Source organism: Anabrus simplex, chromosome 1 (assembly GCF_040414725.1).
Source record: "Anabrus simplex isolate iqAnaSimp1 chromosome 1, ASM4041472v1, whole genome shotgun sequence".
In the NCBI taxonomy this organism is placed as follows: domain Eukaryota; kingdom Metazoa; phylum Arthropoda; class Insecta; order Orthoptera; family Tettigoniidae; genus Anabrus; species Anabrus simplex.
The window spans coordinates 40,072,288-40,100,177 of record NC_090265.1 but is presented as its reverse complement, the minus strand read 5'-3'; positions in this window follow the sequence as shown (position 1 = coordinate 40,100,177).

Here is a 27,890-nt window from a genome sequence, read left to right as displayed (position 1 = left end):
CTATACCAAGCGAGTTGGCTGCATGGTACGAGTATTAGAGCTATACATTTGCATTTAAGAGATTTGTGGGTACGAGACTTACCATTGACAGATCTGAAAATGGTATTCTGCGCTTTCGTATTTTCGCACAGGGGAAATATTGGAGGTTAAAAAATGTGCAGCTTATTATTTTTCTTCTTTTTTCTCGCCTCTCCACCTTCCTCCTCATTTCCTCATAGTTCCTGCATCATGCATCTTTCAGAATCTCTTTCAAGTAACTCAACCCGGTCTTCCCTGAGTTCCTTTCCATTCCACATGTCCTTCAATTATTGTTTTCAGGAGCCCTTCATGCCTTGTCAGGTTTCCAATAAGTTACATTCTTCTTTTAAAGATGCAATTCCATGGCTTCCTTTTTTTCCTCCCACTCTTTGAAGTACGTCTCGTTTGTTATTTTATCAGTCCATTTAACTTTCATCATTCGTCTGTAGCAAGACATATTGGACGATTTTAGCCTCCTCCCCCCCCCCCCCTCAGTTCGCACATTCCAAGTTTCACAGTCATGTAAAGTTACACTCCAAACATACGCTTTTAGGAGCCTTTTCCTGATCTCAACACTGATACTGGGAGGAGATAAAAGTTTTCTTATTTTTTGTTGAAACCACTTGGTTGATTCTACTTCGTACTTCTTCGCTCCGTTTATTCTTGGTGATGCTGTTTCTCAGGTAAACAAATGAGACAACTTCTTCAAGCACTTTGCAGCCTATCTGGATTCGTATTCCAGGTTGCCCATCTGTATCACAAACCATTAATTTGGCTTGGTTTTTATTTATTTTCATATTATATCTTTTTCCCATAACATCAACCATTTTTAAGAGCATGGCCTTATGTTTTCTTCCTTTTCACCTAGTACAATAATATCATTCAACATTAAAAACTTCATATCTGGCCCGTACTGAAAGTTTTTTTTTTTTGCTAGGGGCTTTACGTCGCACCGACACAGATAGGTCTTATGGCGACGATGGGATAGGAAAGGCCTAGGAGTTGGAAGGAAGCGGCCGTGGCCTTAATTAAGGTGCAGCCCCAGCATTTGCCTGGTGTGAAAATGGGAAACCACGGAAAACCATCTTCAGGGCTGCCGATAGTGGGATTCGAACTTACTATCTCCCGGATGCAAGCTCACAGCCGCGCGCCTCTACGCGCACGGCCAACTCGCCCGGTCGTACTGAAAGGAGATAACATACAATAAAGGGAAATTTGATTGATCCACCTTTTTTCAATACGTAGTATGTTGTTAATATAATCACAACATTTTTTTTATTCAATACCGGTTTCGGTGTCTATGGACACCATCATCAGCTGAAACAGGTTGCATGAACAAAGGGAAGATATTAACAAATGTTTAAAGACTTAGGTGTTTAGCAGTGCTACGCTTGAGACTTTTTAATCATTCCAAAGTGATCAAGTCTTTAAACATTTGTTAATATCTTCCCTTTCATTATATACTTTGACCAGCAAGCACATAACTTGTTTATATTCTTTTAAGCATTGCATTTTTACTTCATCCTATTAATGCCACTTATTACTAAGGGCCTATTATATGTACTACATACTTGTATATCTTTGTTCATGCAACCTGTTTCAGCTGATGATGGTGTCCATAGACACCGAAACCGGTACTGAATAAAAAATGTTGTGGTTATATTAACAATATATTATGTATTGAAACAAGTTGGATCAATCAAATTTCCCTTTATTGTACAATAATATCATACGCAAATCTGATATGTATATTCCTTCACTGTGTATCGTTACCCCCAGACTTACTTCCTCTCTGATTTCTTTCAGGTCCTTTTTCTATGTAGATGACATGAATATTAGCAATTCCATGTCTGAAGCTATCTTAGTTTGTTTTATAAGGAATAAAGTAGGCCTACGTAGAGTCAAACTTCTATCATTCTAACAGTTGTAATTCGAATTGAAGGTATCTCGGGGGATATTTCAGGCCCATCTATCAACGTGTCCCGACTAGAATAAAATAAAGTAAAACTTCATATCTTCGAAGTAATAGAGGTAACCATTGGCGGTTTGCTTCTATAAGTAGAAAAACTCAAACGGTTTTTCTGCATATCTAATGCCTGCCATTAACGCTGCGACAGATGTCGAATCTGTATTCCTCTTATCACCATGTATGTGCCCGTCTCGTTGGCTGAATGGTAAGCGTACTGGCCTTCGGTTCAGAGTGTCCCGGATTCGATTCCCGGCCGGGTCGGTGACTTCAACCTTCATTGGTTAATTCCAATGGCTCGGGGGCTGGGTGTTTGTGCTGTCCCCAACATCCCTGCAACTCACACACCACACATAACACTATCCTCCATCACAATAACACGCAGTTACCTATACATGGCAGATGCCGCCCACCCTCATCGGAGGGTCTGCCTTACAAGGGCTGCACTCGGCTAGAAATACCCACACGGAATTATTATTACCCTGTATGTTGTAGCACTGCAGATGTAATATTTGCGATTAGGTGCTCGAAAGCTGCATTTAAATGCGAAAATTGCATTTAACATGTGAATTTTTAATTGTGTAAGGATCCCATCTGTCGCTCTTCTTTGAAGGTTAGGCAGCTCAGACAGCTGTGTAACACAGCAGCTTCAGTACGCTTCTACGTCGTTTTCGGCTGGATATCAACTGAGACCAAGTGACGATGTTCCCACGTACATATCAATCAAGAAATGGAACAGACGCCTTCGGGAAAGTAGCAGTCGGTCCACAACACCAAGCGTGCAGAGAAGAAGACAGATGGAATACAGAGATGAAGTAAGAGTTGAGTCAGTACACTGCTCAGAATTATAAAGGAATGGTATTTCTGTATCACTTGTAGCCGCAGTAAAGAGAAATGTGTTATTTACCGTTATGTCGGTATGTAAAGTCGGGGAATAAGGCTCTGCACTTAAGACTATAGATAATTGCATTCACGCTGAGTAAAATTGTAGTTTAGGTGAAGGTGTAAAATTTCTTTCTTTCTCAATCTGTTTACCCTCCAGGGTTGGTTTTTCCCTCGGACTGAGCGAGGGATCCCACCTCTACCGCCTCAAGGGCAGTGTCCTCGAGCTTCAGACTCTGGGTCGGGGATACAAATGGGGAGAATGACCAGTACCTCGCCCAGACGGTCTCACCTGCTATGCTGAACAGGGGCGTTGGTGGGGGATGGGAAGATTGGAAAGGACAGGCAAAAAAGAGGGAAGGAAGCGTCCGTGCCTTAAGTTAGGTACCATCCCGGCATTTGCCTCGAGGAGAAGTGGGAAACCATGAAAAACCACTTCCAGGATGGCTGAGGTGGGAATCGAATCCACCTCTACTCAGTTGACCTCCAGAGGCTGAGTGGACCCCGTTCCAGCCCTCGTACCACTTTTCAAATTTCGTGGCAGAGCTGGGAATCGAACCCGGGTCTTCGGGGGTGGCAGCTAATCACACTAACCACTCCACCACAGAGGGGGACAGGTGTAAAATTTAATTCTCAAATATCTACATTATTAGTGGTCCTATCAGTAGCTTATACTGAGGGCTACCAAGGCTATCAGTGAAGCCCAAACCTCAAATGGGAACGATCTAAATCTGAATCACATTATAATGTGGCTTGAGGATTGGGTGTTTATGACGTCTTCGCAATTCATTTCATCGTCATTAGGTCACCATCAAGCTTTCCCAGAGGACCTAAAATTCGTAGCTCATATCCCCAGGATGTTGTCAACATTGTGTTGCTTGCCTGAAGAGCTGGAACTGTGGATTTTTTTACGCAAATATACTTTACCTTGTAAACAAACCTGAAAGGATGATAAATATAGGTTAAAACTTAACATGAACTCCATCCAGTTGTTACAATGAAAATAAATGTTACACTCTTCTGTGCATTTTGGAGTGCTGCACATTTTGTGGTTCCCACAGAGTGCAGACTAATTAATCCTGAAACGTATTGTTTTATTAATAATTTCGAAATATATATGAAAATAAATTAATGGTTGTTGCCGCGAGGGAGAGTCATCTGGCGATTGCTAAAACGCTAAACCCACTGTGAAGTGTAGTTTTAAGGCATCTGAATTATTTCAGGTACGTGTGAATTTGTATCTGAACGTGCTGTATATACAATGCGAAGATAATAGTATTAAGTTAAAAAAAAGGTACCGTATATAATGGTTCCACCTTTCAATACTATTAATATAAGAAATATAAGTTTGCATTCCTATTTAATTAAAATTGGTACCGGTTTCGACCAGTATTCGTGGTCATCATCAACCAATTATACGTTTAAAAAATGCATAGAAAAATAAATTGCGAAGTTTAAAAAATTATGTTTGGTTTCTAAAAAACACAAATAAGATGGACAAGTAAAAATGTAGTTTAGATGATGCTGTCAGATGCAGTTTATGGAGCACTATAACGCATAAGGAAGCACTGTGCGTTGAGATTTCAAAGTTATGTAGAAGTCTAAAGTCAAATACGTATTTTTAGTTGTAGTTTATGAGGCACTGTATAATTTTAAGCATCAATAATGCGTGTCTAGGAAGAAGTCGTAGATCAAATACGTTATTAAGACATATATGTTAGAGAGCACTGTGTGTGAAGAAGAATCAAATACGCACTTAAATGTAGTACGGAGTAAGTACTTGAAGAGTTCAATTGAAGTTTATGAGGCACTGTATAATTTTAGAAATTAGCTCTGCGTGTTGATAAAAAATTATGTAAAAGTTGTAGATCAAATATGTACTTGAAGTACGGAGCAAATTCTTGAAGAGTAGATGGGCACTGTGCTTCCAAAAGTTACGTAAATTAGATTAATGAAGATAATGGTAATCGGAGCGCTCAGTCTACTGTAGATCACAGTGTAACATTTTGAAAATTCTTAAGGTACATGTGCATTTGTATATGACGCTGTTGTAATGTTAAGCTAGTGTAGAGGCTCCGTGGCTCAGGCGGCAGCACACCGGCCTGTCACCGCTGGGTTCCGTGATTCAAGTCCCCGTCACTTCATGTGAGATTTGTGCTGTACAAAGCGGAGGTGGGACAGGTTTTTCTCCGGTCACTCCGGTTTCCACAAACATTCTCCACTATCATTTCATTTCATTTCATCTGTCACTCATTAATCATTGCCCCAGAGAAATACGACAGGCTTCGGCAGCCGGCACAATTCCTATCCACGTCGGTAGACGGGGGCTTCATTCATTTCATTCCTGACCCGTCTGAATGACTGGAAATAGGCTGTGGATTTTCATTTTGTAATGTTAAACTAGTAGTATTTCTTGTAATATTTTCTTTCCATGGAATTGCTCGTTGTACTCTAGTTGTTGTGTAATTATGTTTTAACTTTACTTTATTATCACACTACTATGTTTACCAACTGTGGTATATTTGTTAATAATCATAATAAAAAAAATAATCCACTAAATTTTAAAAAGATAACAGACCCAATCAGAATTTCAGTGAACACTTTTACATTTATTATGAAGTTTACACGGAGAATTTTCAGATTAGAAATGATAAAGTATATTCGTGACTCTATCCCTTAGTGCCATCTACTGATAGTTGTGCATTCAGGGTAGAAGAGAGTAACGCATTATCAATGGAAAATAAAAATGCAGTTGTGAAAGTTCATTTGTGCTAAACGGTTAGCGTGCTGACCTTTGGTCCAAAGAGTTTCGGGTTCGATTCCCGGCTGGGTCGGGGATTTTAGCCTTCATTGGTTAATTCGGTGATGATGAGGATGATGCTTGTTGTTTAGAGGGGTCTAACATCTAGGTCATCTGCCCCTACGGTACGAAATGAGACGAAATGGAATTACAATTTAAAAGTACAAAATTCATCCACTGACCCGAATTCAAAACGGGATGATGAGGAATGAATTGATGAATATGAATTTAAAACAAGCAGTGGATAAGACGCGCAATGCCTAACATTCCCAGAAACAATATTACTGACCAAGGGACTGCTTCCAAAGCCAAATCCTGAATCGATGATGCTTGTGTGAATTGGTCAATATCTACGTCAACGATCCCACATAATGGCATTTATCGCTAGTAAAGGAGAACCATGGTATTTCTCAAGCTGCGGTACTAATCAAAGGTAGCGTAAACTCACGGTGTTCCAAACATTAAGGTACTGCTCACAAGTATTGTACGCTGTAAAGGTAACGCATACCTATGGTCTTTCTCACACAATGGCGCCACTCATAGCCAACGCAAACCGATGAGGTTCCTCACCTAGGTGTACTAATCACGGGCGCCGGCATTCCCGTGGTGTTCCTCACATAGTGGGTACTAATCACTGGCAACGCAGACCCACGGTATCGCTCATATAGTGGTACAACTCACAGGCAACGCCCAAACCCGTGGTGTTGCTCACATGGGCACGACTCACGGGTACTCGAAACCCACACTGAACCCCGCTTGAGTGCTACGATTCAGAAAACTATTTAGTACCTAACAGAGTGGTACTACTCGCTTTTTGTTAAATATCTGTAAGTAAAGTTGATACTTCTGACACGAATAAAGAAAGACGCGCAAGTAAAGGCGACCCATGTTGTTCCCAGCGTGATGGTACGAAGCAAAAGTAGTTTCATAGTTCTAATTCAATCATTCCTTGGTCGCCCCTTTTAGTCACCTCTCACGACAGGTAGGGGATACCGTGGGTGTATTATTCGTCTGCCTCCCCCACCCACAGGGGGGTGTGTTTGGTCCCCGAGAGGTATTTTATTTCCCTCAAGTCCGCCGGCAAGCCGGTTAGGACCCCCCTATGGGCCACCTGGGACGCGCCACGTGGGAGTATCACCTCTCCCCCTGCTACGCCTGCGTAGCAGGTTCGTGGATTGGTTAATTCCAATGTCTTGGGGGCTGGTTGTATGTGCCATCTTCAGCATTAGAATTCATTATGGGTAGGGTTCATCATCATCATAGACGCGCAGGTCGCCTATATGGCGTCAACGCGAAAAGATTTGCACCAGGCCTCTTCGGAGGCCTCACACTTCATCCCCCACCCCACCATAAGAAATACCTATATACGGAGGATGTCGAAAGAGTACGTTTTGCAATCAGATAACTCATCAAGGAATGTTCCCGATTTACGAGAGAAGATGCAGAGTGTTCGTCTTATAAATCCAGACTGAATTCACGGTGTTTGTTCTCTGGGCGACGACAGCTGCAGTATGGGAGGCGCGCGCATAGCAGCCTGCACGCGCTCGACCTGGCAAGCATCAGTCGCCACTCTCAATCTCAGCTGTTAACATGGTAAGACAGTTATCATTGCAACATAGTATTTTCGTTCGTAAAATTTCTCGTTTCATCTTGGTCGTGTGAACAGTCATAACTCTAGCTATTGGTGTGCAGAAAATCCTAATAATGTTTATGAAGTCCCTCATTAAGATACCAAGATTGGTGTTTGGTGTGTTGTTACTACAAGACGAATAATAGGGCCTATGTCCTTTCGAGACGACAGTAAATGCAGAGAGGTACTAAGATGACATTTTGACGCCGTCAGTTAACGGAAGAAGAAAAATCGTGTGGGTGGTTTCAAGGAGATTCTCCCTCGCTCATACAGCAGAGGATTCTCGGAAGTGTTTGCAGACAGAGTGATCAGTGCTCGTTCTCCAGATCTAACAGTGTGTGATTTTTACTTGTGGGGTAAACTGAAATAAAAGTGTATCGAACACATCCTCACACATTGGAGGAAATGAAAGAAAACATTGCGAATGAAATCAGAAACATTACAGTGGCAGAACCCACTCGCATCAGCCAGAATGTGGTTACCAGATAATATGCCTGTATAACCCAGCAAGGACATTTCCAATAAGGTAAGTTTTCATACAAGGGCGTCCGCGCGCGACATGAGTTCGGCTAAGGCAGCTGCCGTAGCGCAGAGTACAACACCATGGGTTTATAGGGGAGACCCTGTAAAGTCATCTTTTGTGTCTCCACTGCAACCTGTGGTCATCAAATTGTTTCGATAATCTACAGGACAGTTATGAACAATGTGTGAGACGTGAGGTGCACTTTTGAACAAATGATGTACTGATGCTGTTAGATACATGTTACCTTCATCATCTTGCATGTTGTAATGATTTATCTTGATGTTCAGAGCAAGCCTGTGATTTCAATACTGTTTGTTGCGCCTCGTATTGTATGTATAAGACAACCGTGGGAGTGAAGCCTCCTGGATATCAGGAAGATGTATTTGCTCATATATCAGCGGACAGCAAGGAGTCAGCAAGAATAATGACCTCAACTGCGCTTCATTGACGTTCGAGTGTAGTGGTCATACGTATCTGTCACTCAGACGTTAATACCTTCCTCTCTGTTACATGTTAAAAGGGACTGCAGACTGGACTCTCTCTAAATCTCTCCCGAAGATTTAGCTCTTTGTCATATCGCCTCTCTTGCTCTCCACGTACGTTTGCAAGCGTTATTCTTGCCCTGAAAAAATATTGTCAGTAATTATTCAACCAACCGGAGATATGATATTTCGTGTTAGTTGCATGCCTTCTCAACCCAGGTCACCTTAAATAACTCAGTATCGGATTAAATCTAGCTAACTTACCAATCTTCAGGCTGTCAGCAGTTACATAAATACTAAAGCCTGTTGCTCACGGTAAAAGTTTCGTTCAAATTTCTTGTACAATAATTTAATTTTATAAAATTTCTTTTGCCCACGGTGAAATTCTAGTTTCACAAAACCTTTGATAAAACATTTCATAAAATAGGACATGTTCTGTTCCGTAAAATGAATTTTGCGAAACGAACTAATCAGTGAAACTGACATGCTACGACGTGAGAAGGTTGTGAAGCTCGTTTGTTAACATAAACATTCTAAAATGGCAGGATCCGGGTGGACTAAGGAAGCTGCTAGTGTTTGAGGTTAAAACGCCAATGTATCAAAACAGAAATACAAGAAGGGAGGCAGAAATCTCAATCGACGAATTTGTGTCAAAAGTTCGGCCGAATACAAGCCAGGCTGATGCGAAGGCGAAGATAAATGGGCTTTGGACTCAATTCTTGCAGCACATACACATTTTAGTTCGCAATTTAGTTCATGGATGGCCATCCTGATGCTTTCACAGATATAATAAAATACTTTTACTGTGAACAACAGAACCTGTTTACGTCTTATTTTTATAAAAAATTCTCGTACAACAAATTTTACGAAACATTTTACCGTGAGTAACGGACATAAGTGCATATTTATTTATCACCAACTGAGTTCGTTTACGTCCTAACACAGTGATCCGCAAGTAGAAAGAAAGTCTTTGATAAACGTAAAGCTTATAAATGAGCTCAAACCCTAAATACTTAGCTTATTGTGTTAATTTTGAAATAGTTCGTTTTCTCAAATTAATTCAGTGTTGCTTTGTATTTTTAGATTTTGAAGGGAGTGAGTGTGAAACACTTAATTGAAGGACTTGAGTGATAGTTGTAATCACAACTGGACTCACTAATCATCAGAATTAATTGTTTTATGTTCACATTTTGTTTTTCCACCAAATTCATGATTTTATATAAATCCACTTCACAGCTCTTGTGTTTGTTCTTTATGCCTTGTTTATCATCCCGTCTTCTTACGTTCTTAATTTTAGTTTGGCCACACGAACGCTCCATACCACGGGATCCTTTTGTCTACCGACTGAGTAAATCGGGGTACACGGGGACTTTATATATTTACTGACAAGTAATAGCGGAGATGATCACATAGTTTTCACAAACTTTCATGAAATCAATCAATCAATCAATCAATCAATCAATCAATCAATCAATCAATCAATCAATCAATCAATCAATCAATCAATCAATCAATCAATCAATCAATCAATCAATCAATCAATCAATCAATCAATCAATCAATCAATCAATCAATCAATCAATCAATCAATCAATCAATCAATCAATCAATCAATCAATCAATCAATCAATCAATCAATCAATCAATCAATCAATCAATCAGTCAATTATTACTGATCTGCATTTCGGGCAGTCGCCCAGGTGGCAGATTCCATATGTTGTTGTTTCCTAGCCTTTGTCTTAAACGATTTCAAAGAAATTGGATATTTATTGAACATCTCCCTTGGTAAGTTATTCCAATCCGTAACTCCCCTTCCTATAAACGAATATTTGCCCCAATTTTTCCTCTTGAATTCCAACTTTATCTTCATATTGTGATCTTTCCTACTTTTTTTTTTGCTAGGGGCTTTACGTCGCACCGACACAGATAGGTCTTATGGCGACGATGGGATGGGAAAGGGCTAGGAGTTGGAAGGAAGCGGCCGTGGCCTTAATTAAGGTACAGCCCCAGCATTTGCCTGGTGTGAAAATGGGAAACCACGGAAAACCATCTTCAGGGCTGCCGATAGTGGGATTCGAACCTACTATCTCCCGGATGCAAGCTCACAGCCGCGCGCCTCTACGCGCACGGCCAACTCGCCCGGTTTTCCTACTTTTAAAAACATCACTCAAACTCATTCGTCTACTAATATCATCCCACGCCATCTGTGCTGACAGCTCGGAACATACCACTTAGTCGAGCAGCTCGTCTTCTTTCTCCCAAGTCTTCCCAGCTCCAAGTTAGCAATATTTTTGTAACGCTACTCTATTGTCGGAAATCACCCAGAGCAAATCGATCTTGATCATTGTCTATTCGACACCGTTCTGACCGGCCACTCTGCATATGGAACTGTTCTACAAGAAGATATCTGCCTACTCTACACTGAAACTGTCTAGTTATATGCTCCAGCTTCCGTTGTTACACGCACCAGCGAATGTTTGCGCAGCGCTATCTCTCAATTTGAGAAAGCAGCGAAGTGACGAGTCGAACGTAATCTCATTTACCGTATCGGATTGAACAAAATATTGGAAAATAGTGAGGTTATGTTGCCGGAGGGAAACCCTACACAAGATATATGTCAAGACAGGTTCCAAATCCTCACGATTTCGCAGTAAAAGTAAAATACGAAGAAGATGTTGAACGTGTTGTTGGCTACACACTTCTGACGCTTTAACGATGTGCCGCAGTCTTGTGATCAATTTTCAAACGTAGGGATATCTGCCGGCAACCAATACTTGCAAGTCTTGCAGACAGTTAGGTATATTTTTGCAATCACTACGGTCTTAAAAGGATTAAATATTAGGGCTACGAGTTTAATGTCACTTCCGTTACTTCAGTTTTAACCCTGTCAGCTTTCTGTTGTGTGCTGTTAGACTAAGACTTTAAACCTGAGCACTACTTCAGTAATCATGTTATTCATTTCAGTAATAATAATGGCCCAGTTTTACTTCCTTTAAAACAATAATCACAGCCACCACCACTCAGTAATAATAATAGCCTAATCATAATGAGAGTGAAAACTTGCATTCAGGAGATGACAGATTCGAACCCCACTGTCGGCAACCCTGAATATGGTTTTCAGTGGTTTCCCATTACTACAAATCCTGGGGCTGTACCTTAATCAAGGCCATGGTCGCTTCCTTCTTAGTTCCAGGCCTTTCCTATCGCATCGTCGCCATAATAACTGTCCGTATAGGTGTGACGTAAAATAATAATAATAATAATAATAATAATAATAATAATAATAATAATAATAATAATAATAATAATAATAATAATAATAATAATAATAATAATGTTAATGTTGTTTGAGTCATCAGTCCATGGACTCGTTTGATGCAGTTCTCCATGCCACCCTATCCTCTGCTAACCTTTTCATTTCTAGATAACTGCTGCATCCTACATCTGCTTTAATCTGCTTGTCATATTCATACCTTGGTCTACCCCTACCGTTATATCCCTCTACACCTTCCTCATAAACTAACTAAAGAAGTCCTGCGTATCTCAAGGTGTGCCCTATCATTCTATCTCTCTTTCTGGTCAAATTTAGCCAAATCGTTCTCGTGTGTGATTGAGTATCCATTCATCCATAATTCGATCTATCCTTCTCACCTTCAGCATTCTTCTGTAACAGCACATTTCAAAAATTTCTATTCTCTTTCTTTCAGAGCTAATTATCGTCCATATTTCAGTTCCATATCATGGCACACTCCAGACGAACGTCTTCAAAAACAACTTTCTATTTCCTCTATCAGTGTTGCTTACTTCTGCAATCGTTAGCCATTTTACTACCCAAGTAACAATATTCATCTATTTCCTTTAAGACTTCATTTCCTAATCTAAAATTTCCTGCATCACGTGTCTTCGTTCGACTGTACTCTATTACTTTTGTTTCGGACTAATTTATTTTCATCCAGTACTCCTCCTACAAGACTGTGTCCATACAGCATTTTCTCCAGATATCCTGCATTCTTTCAGCTTGCCTTTTGAAGAGAACGCAAGAACAACTTGAACAAAGTATTGGCGAATATCAAGCAGGCTTCCGCCCTGGTCGCTCGTGCGCAGAACAAATATTCAACTTGAAGACAACACTTAAATACAAAGCATTGAGGAACAAACCGGTCATCTGCATTTTTGTTGACTTTAGGAAAGCGTACGACTCGGTTGATCGACAGTCTCTCTTCGTTGTTCTTGAGGAACTGGGACTTGATTCCAAGACCCTCAACCTCATCAAGGCAACACTCACTGACACTATCTCCAAAGTTAAATTCATGGGGGAGATCTCTGAACCATTCCCGATTAAAACTGGCGTCCGACAAGGTGACGGCTTATCTCCGCTTCTTTTCAACCTCGTCCTAGACAAAGTCATCCGCGAGTGGGAAAAGGTATTGAAAGATATGGGATACTGGCGCCCCATACGACTAGGACGACCCAAAGACGGTATTGAGATATCATGCCTCGCTTTTGCAGATGACCTGGCCATACTTACAGATGATGTATTCACAGCCGTTAAACAAATTGAAACCCTTAGCGAATGTGCTGGAAAGGTTGGCCTACAAATTTCCTTTGAAAAGACTAAGTTCTTCTGCTCAAAATTTGACATCCAAAATTTGAACACGACACATGGGCAAATCAACCGAGTACCACACTTCAAGTACTTGGGAGAAATACTTGAACCAACGGGAGGCGAGAAGGCTGCCCAGAAAATTCGCCTACAAAAATTTCGGAAAGCCTACGGTAGGGTTCACAACATATACAATAAAAAGTGCTTGTCCCGCCATGCAAAGATCAGACACTATAATACAGTAATAAAGCCCGAAGTCTTATATGCCAGCGAGACCCTTACACTGAACGGGAAAGGTGACCTAGAAAACATTTTAAAAGAAGAAAGAAGAATCCTGAGGAAAATTCTCGGCCCCCGAAAAACAGAAGATGGATATAGAATGAGGTCACGCAAAGAGACAGAAGAGCATTCCAACATTGCAGCAGACATCCGCAAAAGACGTCTGAAATTCTATGGGCACGTCCACAGATTGCCGGCAAGTAGACTGACACACAAGATTCTCACTTACATAGAACATCTAAAAAACATTCCATGGGTACTAGAAGTGAAGAAGGATCTGGAAAAAGCCCAGATAAACCCAAATGACACCGTGGACAGAAACCTTTATAGGAAAAAAATTAATGGATGGAAAGTGCAACCAGAGAACGAAGTGAAAAAGAAGACAGGAGCAAAGTGGACAGAAGAACGAAAAAGGATCCACGGAGAAAGGATGAGAGCTGTTTGGCAACTCAGAAAACAGAATCGTTAGAGCTTTGCGTGATCCATTGGGTCCATACGCACATAATAATAATAATAATAATAATAATAATAATAATAATAATAATAATAATAATAATAATAATAATAATGAGAAAATCCACAGCCTGTTTCCAATCATTCGACCGTACGTATATACTGGCTTCGGTAGTGGGTTCATGTGAGGCGAATGGAGGAAAATAGATTACCTAGGGAAATAATGGACTCTGTTATGGAGGGGAAGATAAGTAGAGGGATACAAAGACGATGATGGTTAGACTCAGTTTCTAACGATTTAAGAGGTATAGAACTAAACGAGACCACACATTAGTCACATGATTTTGAAGGCGTTTAGTAAATTCACCGAGATTTGCAGACGGAACGCTAAAGGCATAACAGTCTATAATGAAGATGTATGTATTTCTGTAGAATATTCAGGAAACAAAATTATATACTCCAAAAATTTACTTAGAAAGGCCTGTCTTTCAGTGTGTATTCCCTTCATTTTTGCGGAGGTTCTCAGGTTTTCTCGATTCGGTTTCGATACATAACATAACACACGAGCAGCTTTTGAAAGTGAACTGAGTACATATTGTGCTCTAGGATCAACAGACCCGCTAAAAGCTCGTCACATAAACTTAAGAGTTAACTGTGCTCAAGGCTTTTGGTCCTGGCTAAAGAGTGTAACAAGCTTTCGTGTTATTACTGATCGTATGTTACAACTTACTGCCTTCGTGTAATGGGCAAGTGCGTGTCTCAGTCCACTTAGGAATGATTTACCATGTTCTGTACACACTACTAGTATCGATAACATTAAAGCGGAAAGTGTGCCGTGAGTGATATACTGGTGGCTGGTGTTTTTTAAATTTTTATTTATTTTACAATTTGCTATAGGTCGCACCGGCACATATAGATCTTATGGCTACGATGGAACAGGAAAGGGCTAGGAGTGGGAAGGAAGTGGACTTGGCTTTAATTAAGGTACAGCTCCAGCATTGGGCTGATGTGAAAATGGGAAATCATGGAAAACAATCTTCAGAACTGCCGACAGTGGGGTTGGAACTTACTATCTCCAGAATGTAAGCTTACATCTGAGCGACCCTAACCTTACCCTAACGTATTGTAGGGATATGACATATTTACGTCAAAATAATTCATTTAAGGTCCTTTTTCTTTACACGTAAGCACACGAAAATGAAAACAACGACAATAATTATTCTGATGGACTGGATATCCATATGTGGCTGGGAGGTATGACCAGTCTTAAGACTTTCTCGACTAGAAAAGTCCTGTTACATAAGCAGAACAGAGTATCCACATAAAGTAAAAGGTAGATCGCAGAAAACTAACTATGGTAAATATTTGTTTGTAAATCAGCGAACTGATGATTGGAATGCATTACCTACAGCGTCTTAGAACCTTTTCCTAAAAATGTATGATGCTTCAGGAATAGACTTCAGCATTCTGTAAACTGTGTGTACATTTCTATGTGATGGTGTCATATTTTAATGTAACTCTCAACCCACTGTATATTGTAGTACTAAGGTATCTGAATGTGTGAATTTGTACTTGAACGTGCTGTATTTGTAGTGCTAAGACAACAGTAATTAGACCGTTCAATCTACTGTAAATCATAGTGTAAAATTTTGAAATAGTTAAGATACGTGCGAATTTGTATATGAAGGTGTTGTAATATTAAGCTCAACCTAGTCCGGCCCAGCGGTGTAGGGGCAACGCGTCCGCCTGTCACCCGGCGGCATCGGGTTCGATTCCCGGCCGAGTCAGGGTTTGTAATTGTAATGATTAATATTCCTGGCCTGGGGACTGGGTGTTTGTGACGTCCTTAATCTTCCTTTCCTCACACACAACATTCTACACTACCACCATTCCAATTACACGCAGGTTCATAAATTATGGTAACAGCAGCGGCAAAGATCCACATGGGACGACGCCCCGAACAAATACGGTAGCAATTTAAAAAAGGCTCAACCTATAGTATCATCGTAAGCTGTAGTATTAATCACTGGAAATACTTAAGTTGTGTGTGAATTTGTATATGATGATACTGAATTTAGAATGTTAAACTAGCAGCATTTCTTGTAATATTTTCTCTCCATGGATTTGCATGTTGTACTCTTGTTGTTGTTGCGTAATTATGTTTTTAACTTTATTATCACAAGAACATATACCAACTGTACTAATACTACTAAACGTTTTCATTCCTCCCCTGAAGGGGCAGGCGGGCCTCTTAGACGGTGACGCCGTCTCTCAGACCGGAAGATTTGTTACGGTGAAGGAGATGTGCGGAGAAGGTGAGGGGGTGGGCGGCCATGGCCTACACTACGAACTGTCCCAGCATTCGCCTTAATGCAGGAGAATGGAAAACCACGGAAAGCCATTCTCAGGACGGGTGGGGCCAGGCGTGAAGTCCAGCCCTGTGTCCCTGTCCCGTCTCTCGAATGCAGAGGCGTAGAGCCACGGTGGAGCCTGGCCACCTTTCCTCTGCTCGGTTGGTCGGTCAGAGTACAGAGCTTTTAGACCACGGACAAGCCGTGGCCTCTTAAGGGACGAAACCCAAGGGCCGAAACCCACTCTGCATCCACCGACTGTACGTGATCATTGCCACTCGGATATTTTCCAATTGCGATGTATTTGTTAATAATAATAATAATAATAATAATAATAATAATAATAGTGGATAGCAACAGCATTATGAGATGCGTGGTTATTAGAACTAGACCATCGAAAAATCCAATATTAACGTCCTGTAAATTAAATACGAGAAACCCAAGTACCAAGTTTTCTGATTTTACTGCGTGGGCCATGGAGCTAAATTTATCAGTCGAACTGGCCTCGTACACACGATGCGCTGTACAGTGAACATTCCCAACCACTCCATTAGCTTTGAGCTGGTATCGCTGTACATACTGTAGAGACACTTTTGTGACCCAGATGAGGCTGCACACAGTTTCGGCCCCACTTCACGAACACGTCCACTAAACTACTTAGCAACTAATTTAGGACGCGCACATGAACACACAGATTGTAAGTAATTCAATGAATACACAAGGAGAGGGACTGGTTGGCGGTTCAGAACTTTAACATGCATAGGTGTTCATTAGAACCACGGCACGGGAGCCCATGAAGTTCGTGATATTGGCTAGTCGGAGTTAGCCTTCGGTAATTACTAGTTCGCCGTTCAATTAAAGATTGATGGGTTTGATCGACTGGAATAGGGAACATGCATGATCCGGGGTTGTAATTATAAATATGCTAATCTGATTCAAAATTTCATGCAGAATTCAAAAATGTGATCAGAATGTACAAATAATAACTCCAAATATGATAAAAATCTACGAAAATGTCACGTCACGCAAGTACGCGATCTCATTGGCCTGACGTCATCGTACAGGTTGACTGAATTAGCAGACGAAATAACACATAGTGTGCTGTGAGAAGCAGGATACACTTCGCGTATTTCTACTTTACGTTAATGTCTAGTATGGTTAAATTCGAGGTCTATACATTGGATAATAATCTGAGTGGTATATTTTAGACTTAAAATGAATCCTGCGCAGACAGTGAGGCAGAAAACTTATAAATGGTGTAGAGTTCCGATGTGCAATAGCACTTCGCATACCATACCAAACAAGTTGTTTATAAACGTTCCAAAGACCCTAAAACTAGGGAGAAATGGATTTTGGCGAGCTGGATAAATGCTGGTGATATATCGGAAAAGTCTACAGTTTATTTTTTTGGAAGATTTTAACGTAAGATGAATTTGTTTGAATTTTCAAATCACTTTTCCATGTCAGCTGTTCTAGTGGTAAAACTTTAAATTTTAATGTATGATGCTTTATTTAAATGCTTCAATTACATCTTGGAATATGAAAGTAATAAACAGTGCATTAAATAATGCTGATTATTAAAGTATTCTCCAAACCTAATCTATGTTTTGGGTGATCCATGTCAAGATAATAAATCAAAGCGGTTATGAACCATTTTGACAGCTCTAATTCTACCAATATATCTTGGCATGGGACAGTTATGTATGTCTTTATTGAAGAGCTTAATTGGTAAAGAAATTTAGGCTATATCTAAATACTCTATAATGTAACAAAGAATAGGCGTGTACATCATGAAAGGAAACAACGTGAATTTAACAAATGTATAACTCCACACAAAACCAATGCTTGTCTGTTGGGGTCTTATAAGTTAACAATGCTCAATTATAATAACTATCATAATATTAATGAAATAAATAATATAATTGCACACAGGTGAAAATAGTGATGTAGGTGTTTAAAATATTATCCAACTTAGCCTAAGTTTTAGGTTATACAAGCCAAGTCAATAAACCGAAGGGTAAAAATACCGCGCGAGTTGGCCGTGCGGTTAGGAGCGCGCAGCTGTGAGCTCGCATCCGGGAGAGAGTAGGTTTTGAACCCCACTGCCGGCAGCCCTGAAGATGGTTTTCCGTGGTTTCCCATTTTCACACCAGGCAAATGCTGAGGCTGTACTTAAGGCCACGGCCTCTTTGTTCCCATTCCTAGGCCTTTCCTGTCCCATGGTCGCCATAAGACCTATATGTGACGGTGTGACGTAAAGCAAACAGCAAAAAAAAAAAAAATGTCACAGCACCCAAAGACATTCCTGTATTGAGCGACTAAAATGTCACCAGGACACTTTTCTTTCCTGATATGCTCAGCTTGTTAAAAGCCAAATGTAATTAATGTTACTGGCTTCACGCCCCGCTAACTACTTCTACGATTTTCGGAGACGCCGATGTGCAGGAATTTAGTCCTGCAGGAGTTATTTTACGTGCCAGTAAATCTACCGACACGAGGCTGACGTATTTGAGCACCTTCAACTACCACCGGAATGAACCAGGATCGAACCTGCCAAGTTGGGGTCAGAAGGCCAGCACTCAACAGTCTGAACCACTCAGCCCGACTTGTGAAAACTAGATGAAGTCATATTTATCTTTATCATGTTTAACTTTTTCCCTCCACAAAGATATTTAATTCTCTTTCATGGGCCCCGGAAGTGGGTAGGCCAGTTGTCCCAACCATAAATATATATTTTTTTGGGAATGATAGATTATAGCCCTATAGTACTATGATCTTTCTTTCTTTCCTTCTTTCTTTCTTTCTTAATCAGTTTATCCTTCAGGGTTGGTTTTCTCTCGGACTCTGCGAGGGATTTCACCTCTACCACTTCAAGGGCAGTGTCCTGGAACGTGAGACTTTGAGTATGGTGATGAAACTGGTGAGGAGGGCCATTACCTCGCCCAGGCGGCCTCACCTGTTATGCTCAACAGGGGCCTTGTTGGAGGATGGGAGGATCGGAAGGGATAGACAAGGAAGAGGGAAGGAAACGGCCGTGGCCTTAGGTGCCTGGAGGAGAAGTAGGAAAATACGAAAAACCACTTCGAGGATGGCTGAGGTGGGATTCGAAATCCTTCTATTCAGTTGACCTCCCGAGGCTGAGTAAACCCCGTTCCAGCCCTCGTACTATTTGTTTTCAACTTTCATGGCAGAGCCGGGAATCGAAACCGGGCCTCCGGGAGTGGCACACATTAACCACTACACCACAGAAGCGGACTAGTACTATAATGCTACCTATATGTTTATGTTTAGTGCTGAAATCCGATTTCTTACTTTACTAATACTGAAAGCCCGAAAATGTAATGTTATTCTTTAAAAGGGGAATCAGTCTAGAAGGAAATGTTGAAAGTGATGTGATATCTATCCAGGTTCGTTGTTATCCTAATACTATGGGTTACAGTACATTGCACGTATATAAAAGACGCCACTTACAAACTTGCTTGTTATCCGCGAATTTCTGCGGCCACAAAAGTCACTATTTTTCAAGAATGATGACATTTACACATGATAGATTGTCTGATTGTGCTGTTTTGAACCTTTCTTCTGTCATTTTGAAGTTATTCGCGATCATGAATAATAAATAATCGGCTTTTAGCAACGGCTGATGCACAACGGCTGGTAGAGCTCCATGCGGTACTGGATCGTGACGTCACAGCGCGCCGCTTACGTCAGAGGCCGTTTCACTCGCCTTGCGGAAAGGCACTATTAAATATTTTTTTAATGGTAGAAAACAAGGCAACATACCACAATCTAATACGTTTATGTACTATTTCATTGGTGTACTTTTCAAAAAAAAAATATTTTTGAAAATGATGCATGTTCCCAATTAACGAATAGCAGGGGTGGCTTATGTGGTAGTGTCGTTGTGCCATGATAGCACTAATGAAAGAAAGAAAGAAAGAAAGACAGAAAGAAATAAATAAAGAAAGAAAGAAAGATCCTTGATAATGATGTTTTTGTTTTTACGACCCAGTAACTACTTTTTCGGTGTTTGGAGAAGCCGAGGTGCCGGAATTTAGTTCCGCAGGAGATCGTTTACGTGCCAGTAAATCTGCCGAATCGAGGCTGACGTGTTTGAGCACCTTTAAATACCACCCTACTGAGCCAGGATCAAACCTGCCAAGTTGGCCTCAGAAGGCCAGCGCTCTACCAACTGAGCTACTCTGCCAAACCCTGGCACCGTACATTGAGGCTCTGAGCGTCCGAGGGAAGTTTCACTTTGCAGTAATACGGTATTCACAATCCCTATTGTCCCCTTCCTTCGTGATTTTTCTTTGACCTTCGTAATCTCTCAGCTCATGCACAATTCTAACGAGTGACGACTGCTTGTGTATAAAAATATGATAGGGGCATACAGTTCCCTGGTGCACGGTTAATGAAAGCTGTTTTCTTTGTAGCCTGTTTGATTTTTCAGACTTTTTAACATGTACATTTATATTTTATGTCAGGAGTGCTTGAAATCGATTGTCTTGAATGCGACGAACAGATCTTACCAGAATCATATAAGCCTGAGTATGATATCCTTGATGATTTTATCAATGCTCTAGCTCTAGATGACGATGGGTATAAACATGTTGAAGAAGATGATGTGTATAGAATATTTTCTTTCTTTCTTTCTTTCTTTCTTAAACCATTTACCATCCAAGGTTGGTTTTTTCCATCGAACTCAGCGAGGGATCCCACCTCTACCGTCTGAACGGCAGTGTCGTGGTGCGTGAGACTTTGGGTCGGGGGATACAACGGGGGAGGATGACCAGTGCCTCGCCCAGGCGGCCTCACCTGCTATGCTGAATAAGGGTGTGGGAAGATTGGAAGGGATAGGTAAGGAAGAGACAAGGAAGCGGCCGTGGCCTTGAGTTAGGTACCATCCGACATTTGCCTGAGGGAGAAGTGGGAAACCACGGGAAACAACTTCGAGGATGTCTAAGGAGGGAATAGAACCCGAGCCTCCGGTGGTGGCAGCTAATCACACTAACCACTACACCACAGAGGCGGATGTGTATATAATATAGAGTATATTTTCCCTTCGTGCTTCAGATGAACTATTTTCACATTGGTAGAAAAATAATGTGATCCTGGGTACGATGAGGACCATCAACACGCAGAGAAATCCGCCTTTCTATTGCGTAAAAATTGTATTTATGATACCCAATCAGCCAACACCTGTTTTAGGTCTGAAATATGTAAAGACTGCCCAAGGAGTGTAAAATTTTTATTATTATTATTATTATTATTATTATTATTATTATTATTATTATTATTATTATTATTATTATTTGCAATGAACGAAAAAAATATGCCGATATTTTGAAAAGTGAATCTTATAGCAGTACGAAAAATAATATACTTTTTTAAATGTGAATTTTTATTTCATTACCAGCGATTACGGTGCTGTTCTAATTTGAAAATATATATTCACGCATTGAAAATAATCCTTTTCACTGATTTCATGGGATTTTAAAATACATTTTACGTCTGAACGTGTAAAATATGTGATTCTTTTGTGGGGTACTCTGTGTCCCGGTGTACAGCATGTCTCCTCTCGTACTTCAATTTGAACGGGCTCGCTAATCGGTACGCACTCTGTCGGGATTTTTTGAAGCTTGGAGCCAACTCAGATAGACACTGTCTCCACTCACATGCTACAGCACACGAGACTAGATGTTCTTTTGTACAAGATTCTTATGGTCGAGCTAGAGCCCAAAATATTCTGGCTCAGTAGTCTACCCTCCAGCACGGCAGCGACTGAAACAAACGAGTTGCATATGGAACGCGAATATGATTTTCCGCGCCAATTTTTAAAGCACTTTTAGTATCCTGCGACGAGTATGCAAGCGGATTTGAATACGTAAATTAAATGTTAATTATATGGAACGCAGAAATTATATATGAAATTTATTGTTATAAGGTAAAATAAAATTTGATTTTGAATATGTAAATTAAGGATTCATTATATTTATATGGAATGCAGAAATAATAACTGAAAGTTATTCTTATGCAGTCAAATATAATTTTAATTTTGAAAGTATGTCATTATTTGTTAAAACAGTCCCCCTGCCAGCCATGATCGTTAAGGCGTGAAATATATATGATCTGACAATTTCATTGGCCGATTCGAATAGAAAAAAATGACACCATCAGAATGTTGGCTGGTAGTGTAGGAGATGTGGTGGTATACAATTTCTAATCACTAGATTGCGTTCCAAAATTCTGGATTCAAGTCTATAATTCTTCACAGTGTTCATATAGAGTGAAGGTGTATGACGCTGTTCATGGTGATTCGTCCATCAGATGGAGACTTTAAGCTGTGAAGAGACTGCTTGTCCTTATTCGACAGGAGTGAACTATGTGCAGATACCGGGTTTTACCCTCTCCCTCATCATCAGCATCATCCCACATTCGGACGCTGTACGTAAGGAGCTGCATAACAACGTTGAAAGAATAGGATCTTCGAATTTAGGTTGGAATCTGTTTTTGCCCAATTATGTGCAATGATGGGTCGTGCACCAGTGAGTTTGTATTCAGGAGATAAGTTCGAACTCCATTGTCGGCAGATCTGAAGGGGGCTTTCCGTGGTTTCCTATTTTCACATCAGGCAAATGCTGGGGCTGTACCTTAATTAAGGCCATGGCCGCTTTCCTCCCACTCCTAGCCCTTTCCTGTCCCATCGTCGCCGTAAGACCTATCTGTCGGTGCGACGTAAAACAACTAGCAAAAGAAAATAACTTTTAAGCGCTCCCGGCAAGCCTTTTGACGCTCGGCACTGGTTTACTTTGGACCTTTTTGGAGTACTGACAAGCTTCTCTAATCTCTTAAGCGCGTTTGTGATTACTTTGAAGCTATTGCCCATATTTTATGAAAGAAATACTTTTTTTTCCTTACCGTACTTCATCGCATCATATTTTTCTCAGATTCTCACTCCTTGTCTTTCGTTAGAATTCGCTGAGACGAATCAAATGACACCTCACACCGTGCCGGAGTCCAGAACTACATCAATGGGCGAAGTTAGTACCTCAAGACGGCGTCACCATTGAATCATCCATGACGTCATTCTGAAGTGATATTCTTATTCCTAGGCACATTGCTCTTTTCCCTTGACAAGGAGGTATATTTTAAGATTGTCATCACATGTGCTGTCTTAAATTCATCTCACTTTCTTTACAATTGGCTTTACGTCGCACCGACACTCACGAACATAAAATGCAATTTAGAATCAAGAAATAAAAATGTCGTACATGAAATTTCAAATCCATACTATGTATCTAATCACGGAGTGTATAGTATACGTTTAAGCCTGAGGCTGTGTCACTGAAGTTTGAATTTCTTTCTCTACTATGATTATTTGAACATTATCACAGAAATCTACCTGCAGTGATAGAGATCGAGGGATACATCTGCAGATAAAACGCGTTGAGACTCCATCTGTAATTTAACATGCAAACGTTTTCATTAGACATACGGCACGGAAGCATATTAAGTTCCAGATGTTGACTAGTGGGAGGTAGTCTACGGTAATAATTCGCTTTCGTTCAGTTATACAGGATATACGAGAAAAGCCCCCCCCCCCCCGCCGCAATGAGGGGAATCAACAGAATTAAAACGAAAATGAGAATGAACAATCTAACTCTCAGCAGAGTCAACTGGGGCAACCAGGCTCAGTGGCTCGGAAGGTAGAAGGGCTCACCTACTGAGCCCTATGATCGTAATATTGAAAGACGAGTTATGACAGTCCTTAGAGGGAGGTCCGTTTACTGCCTGTCTGGGTGGGGGGAAGGGAGTAGGGGGTGTGGTTCCCATAGAAACGTGGGCGGACCCACTGCAGTTGCCATGGAGATAGCCTGTTGGCCGGCTCGTGTTGCTTGGAGTTCCAAACCACTCACTTCTGAGTTGTGTACAACAGAACACAGCGGTCTGAACGATCGAACAAGTGAGCCGCAAGCGAGGGGAAGGAGAAAGGAATGTAGGAATGTGACAACACCATGCAATGACACGTGCAATGCTCCTCCCTTCAACCCTATCTGTCAAAACGCTTCTTTTAATATTACGGGTGTAGTAGGTGGTTTGTACCGCAGCTCAGTCCAATAAATTTGGTGGATTTCGGAATGCTCGAATATTCCACCTCGTGTCGATAGATTCACAGGCATGCAAACATTCCTGAACAAAATTACAGCATCTCGGCGTAGTTAGTGGGGTTAACGAATAGTTAACACTATCTTGACCTCAAAACAAGACAAGATAGACGAAACTTTTCTCTTTTATCAGGATCACTAAAATCAAACTGAAATGATACAAATTTGGGGATACAGATGACAAGAGTCAACTTCGGCATATATGAACGTGTGTGGCTTATAATGCTTATGCTGAATTGGAGGATAACTTCGAATTCAATCTGCCGACAATCATTACTTCATTAAGATAAAAAATGCTATCTATTCCACCTGCTCGATCTCCCGGGCAGCTAAAATAAAATCCATCTTAGCGCCTATCCCCCGAAAAATCAATGAGCCTCATGAAGGATGTTAAATTAGATCGTAGCGATACAGCTGCAAATTATGTTTTTTTAAATAATTTTCGGGGTTCTGCTGGCTTACCGACCTAGTCACTTGGTCCCAACTCGAGCGTCCCCTGATCGAATCCTGGCAACTTGGGCTAAGATACATAGGCCCAACGCCAGGTCGAACTAAGAACACCCCACTTTAAGCCCCTAAACAAGTTTCAAATTGCTCTATTGAACCCATATTAACGTTGGAAGGTGACTTTAAAAACAAATATATAATTAAATGCATATCGATTAGTGTGACCCACAAGTCTTCAGAAACACCAAATATGTTGTTTTAATTGTGCATAATTTATAATCTATCTAACAACCATTCCGTGCTGTGAAGTCGTAAAGGAATTTCATGTCGGCCTGACACGCCAGCGGTGTAGTTGACCCATTTTCTAGAGCCAAATATCGACCCGTGACCTCTCCTTTCGTTCGGGTCAATTACTATTCATGTGCCAGCCCTGGAGGTAAAAACGAGGAGCAGAGAACAGGCTGAGGACAGAGATAATTGAGAAATATCTTCACATAAAGTCCAGCTCAGTTTTACCTCACTATAGCCTGGGTACAATGATTTTGTAGAGTAGCTCTAACAGGAAGTCATCACTCGTGAATTTACGTTCATCGTGGGCTAGACCGTGTCGTCGTTCTGTATACGGGTTATCGATATTTTGAAAACTAAAATATTCATTACCGAAGCGATTGATTTGTGTTCCGGAAAAAAATCAATCTACTTTATTTCCGTGTGTGGCTAAATTTCTAGAAAAGAGAACTTGGGAAATTAGAGTAGTTCAGGCATTATCTGGTCCTGTAATGAATTGGAGAGGGTCCCGCAAGGCAGTGATATTGGACCTCTGTTTTTTCTAATATATGATATCAGTAAATTAGCTATTTTATCAGAGTTTGCAGAAGATCTGGAGAAATTGCTGAATGGTATGGGCAGAGTCCTGGAGGAGTAGTACAAGGAAAAAATAAACAAGTCCAAAACAAAAATAATGGAATGCAGCCAAACGAAGTGAAGTGATGCAGGAAATATTAGACAAGGAAATTAAGTTTTTAAAGGAAGTGGATGAATATTGTTACTTGGGTAGTAAAATAAATAATGGTTGCAGAAGTAAGGAGGACATAAAATGCTGACTAGCACAAGCAAGGAAGGCCTTTCTGATGATAAATTTGCTCACTTCGAACATTGATATAGCAAAACTAGGAAGATGTTTTTGAAGACTTTCGTCCGGAGCGTGGCGTTGCATGGAAGTGAAAGATGGACGTTAACTATCTCGGAAAGAAAGAAAATAGAAGCATTTGAAATGTCATGTTACAGGAGAGTGCTAGAAGTGAGATGGTAGATCAAACTACGAATGAAGACATACTGAATTGAATTGATGAAAGGAGATCGATTTGGCTAAATTTGACGAGAAAAAGAGGTAGGACACATTCTGACACCTATAGAACTTGTTCAGTTGGTTTTTGAGGGAAGTGTAGGCCGCAAGAACGGTACGGGTAGGAGAAAGCTATGAATATGAGAAGCAGATTAGAGCAGATGTAGGATGTATTAGGTACGTAGAAGTGAAAAGGTTAGCGCAGGTAGGGTGGCTTGCGAGATATACACCAAACATTGGTATGATGATAAACGGGATAGAAAGTCAGGTTGTAAATTTCATCAAGAGGGAAAGTGCCTCAAGCGATCACTGTAAGTAGCCTACCAAGGTGTAACTACAAGGAAAGATCTTCTTTTGGGTAATCACATAAATGAGATTATAAATAAAGCTTACAGATCTCTGCACAAGATTATGAGAGTATTTAGGGGTTGTAGTGAGGATGTAAAGGAGAGGGCGTATAAGTCACTTGTAAGACCGCAATTAGAGTATAGCTCAAGCGTATGAGATCCACACTAGGATTATTTGTTACGAGAACTGGAAAACATTCAAAAGAAAGGATGATTTCCGACAAAAGGGTACTCTAAAGAAAACGTTGCAAACACTGGGCTAGGAAGGACTTGGGAGTAAGGAGACGAGCATCTCTATTAAGCGGGATGTTATTTGCTGTCGGTGGAGATATGGCTTGGAATGACATTAGTTGACGAATGAGCTTGACTGGAATTCTTGAAGGTAGGAACGAACATATCATGAACACAAAGTCACGGAATAGAATGGAATAATTTACGCCGGGATGAGTGGCTCAGACGGTTGAGGCGCTGGCCTTCTGACCCCAAAATCGTAGGTTCGATCCTGGCTCAGTCCGGTGGTATTTTTTGAGGGTGCTCAAATACGTCAGCCTAGTGCCGGTAGCTTTATTGGAACGTAAAAGAACTCCTCTGGGACTCAATTCCGGCATCTAGGCTTCTCCGAAAACCGTAAAAGTAGTTAGTGGGACGTAAAGGAAATAACATTACTATTAATAATTACGAAGGAAAATGTTCGATAAGTATCGAAGTTCGTCGAAATCATTTAAGAAAAGATTAGGAAAACAACTAATAAAATGTCTGTCACCTGGGTGACTGTCCTAGCTACAGATCACTGATAAATGATTGAGAGATTGATACAGAGATAAAGATTGTCAGATCGAAAATATAATATTGTTGTTCGTTTTTTTTTCACTTTCTCTCTTTGAACGCAGTCTACAAATATGTCGACTGTCTGCTTCATCAGAATAATACACTTACGTGCATGTAATACGAGTATTAAAGTCAAGTGAAGCACGATATTACAACAAAGAAGGTATACATAAAGATGTTGAAGTGCACTATTCTTATGATTATCTTTTTTTAACGAGCGAGTTAGCCATGTGGTTAGGATCACGCTGCTGTGATACTGCATTCGGGAGATAATGGGTTCGAATACCATTGTCGGCAGTCCTAAAGATGTTTTTCCGTGGTTTCCCATTTTCATACCAGAAAAATGCTGGGTATGTTCCTTAACTAAGGATAAGGCCGCTACCTTCCCAATCCTAGCCCCTTCCCATCCTTCCATCGACGAAAACTTTCGATGTGTTAGTGCGACGTTAACACAGTAGCAAAAAAAAAACCACTTTTCCCTTTGAGTAATCGATTATTCCCAGTATTCTCTGAAAATTTCAGGAGTAGATTTCACAAATTGAATAACAGCTTACCGCAGGGTTCAGTCTTAGCCCCTATACTGTTCAGTTTATACATCCATGGTATTCCAGAAACTACAGCATGGAAATTCATTTATGCGGATGATATAAACCTAACAGTATAGAGATCTACTTTCTAGCAGGCAGAGGGTATACTATATGAAGATCTACAGGTGATGGATGAATACTTTAGGAAATGGAGATTTAACCAAGTCCTTCCATCTCAGCA